This window comes from Oryzias melastigma, linkage group LG5 (assembly GCF_002922805.2).
Source record: "Oryzias melastigma strain HK-1 linkage group LG5, ASM292280v2, whole genome shotgun sequence".
NCBI classification, from domain to species: Eukaryota; Metazoa; Chordata; class Actinopteri; order Beloniformes; family Adrianichthyidae; genus Oryzias; species Oryzias melastigma.
In genome coordinates, this window is record NC_050516.1 from 31,697,556 (window position 1) to 31,699,923 (window position 2,368).

Here is a 2,368-nt window from a genome sequence, read left to right on the forward strand (position 1 = left end):
TTGTCATCATGCTTCAGGTTTTGTTGTCATGCTTCAACTTTTGTCGTTCTGCTTCGACTTTTGTCTTCATGTTGTCTCTTTTGCATTTATGTGAGCCGTGTCGACTACCGTACCTATATGAGAAAGGCTGTCTTTTATTTTGAAAGGAAGTTTTATGAACTTGTGTCAAAAGTAGAACAATTGTCTTCATTGAAAAAAAGTTTTTTTATGTTAATTTTTTTATTCATGCTAGTAAAACAATAGTTTTTTTTCTATTTGTATCACAATAGTAATAATAACATGAATGTAAATGAGCATCTTATTTTTGTAAATAAGTCAGACTGCTACTGGTTTGTTTTATTGAGAAACAGCTCTTTAAGTGTTGAAGCTTGCAGATCTCTGGGCCAGAACCAGGCTTATATATGTCTATGGGTCAGAACTTATATATATATATACATATATGTCTAAGGGCCAGAACCAGGGCTTATATACATGTCTATGTCTTTCAGCCAACACCTGATTGTTTTTTGGCACAATCATCATATTGTGTTTCTGATCTGTAATGTGGTTATATGTGTGCAGGTTAACATCCAGTTACTTATATTTAATTACTTTACATTTTGCCATAATGAAATGACAACAGCAAATATAAGTAGTTCAGTGTCAGAATCTCCACCCTTTGCTTCTGTTTAGATTTATGACGGTGACTTCGCAGAGACATGCTATCACACAGTTAATAAAGCCTGATCTAACTTAAAGTCTAATTGGTTTTATACTAGTTAATTAATTGAACTTACAAACCATGCATTTGATTTATGTTCAAGTATTTTCCCCGTGAAATCATTAGGAAGAATTCCCGTTAATAGCGTCTCACAGGGCATCTTCACAGATAGTTAGCTAAAAAATCTCAGGACAGTTTGATCAAAGTCGATGAGATCCTCAGTGTGAAACCAGACCCCAAATCCATGAGGGTTAACACAGTAAAACACTTCAAATTAAACGTTGTTTTCCTACAACCGTTAAGCACGGCTAAAGTCTGTGGGCCGTACCATTGTACATGAAATGAATTCAATTCTCTGTCATGGTCAATTTGCGTTCTGCCATTTTTTTTTTGCTTTGTTTTTTTTTCTTTCTTCTTAAGTTGCTCCTAAATAAGATGAATGTTTTTTTTTACTGGCAATTGTTTCAATCAATCCAATGATGCGTGTTCATTACAGACCACACATTGTGTGTAATTGCGCATAGCAAGGATCAGACGGAAAATTATAAAAGAAATCAAATCAAATCCGGATACTGCTCAGTATTCCACGGGGCTGAAAGAAGCCGTAAACATCATCTGTCAGCAGGAGAGCCGTCCAAGGAAAACAGGAAAAGATGGATGTGTTTAACCCTTTAACCACAAAAAAAAAATAAATAAAAAAACACAAAAATAAGCTATTTTTTCTGCTGCTTATTGGTTTGGTATGGAGCCCCTAAAGGGACATAAAAGTAAAAAAAATAAAGAAATAAATAATTGAAGTACAAAAAATAAAATAAAAAAATTCTAAAATACTTAGGGGAATCGTAAAAAAATTTAAGTAAAACAAAAAAAGAAGTTCTGGGTTCTAACTAGAACTAGTTTTTCTAAAAGATACAGTAGTAAAAAAAAATTTGGTTAGTAACTGGTGCACACCAGATGGTAACTCTTTTTTGTTTTGTTTGTTTGTTTTCTAAAAATTGACTTGACCAAAAAATGTTGTAGTTACTCTCTGGTTATGTTACTATCCAGAATTCTTTTTTCATTATTTTTTTGGGGGAAAAAAGCTATTTACTTCAATTTTTTTCTTTAATTTCCCTTTAGGGGCTCCGTACCTTATGGAGTAATACACACAATTAATATTTTTAAAAACATGTTTTCTAAATGTTTCCCACTGTTTGGTTAAAGGGTTAAATCAGGTGAAACATTAATTGTTACGAATTTAAAAAAAAACATAAAAAGGAGGATTTTAATTCCAATTAAAGTGCACAACTGGATATTTAGATAATCTGGCTCCATTAAAGGTTGTGGTTTAACAGCCTGCATTGTCCATACATCTATATATCTTATTTATTTTTTTTTATTTTGTATTTTTGTTTCAATCACAAAATGAAAATAAAATCAAGAATTAAAAATACAAATATAAGAATTAAAAAAATGCAAATATACAAGTAAAGCAAGCAAGAAGGAGTGGGTAGGAGTAAAGTCTTCTCTCCCTTTTTACGACACCTTTTGTTACGTATATCTATTTACAGTTTTTTTTTCTCTCAAAAACACTTCAAATTACCTTCTGTTTGACACGTATGTACAATGACATTTGCTCATATATCCAAAATCTAGTATAAATGTTCCACAAATCAAGGACTCGTGTCA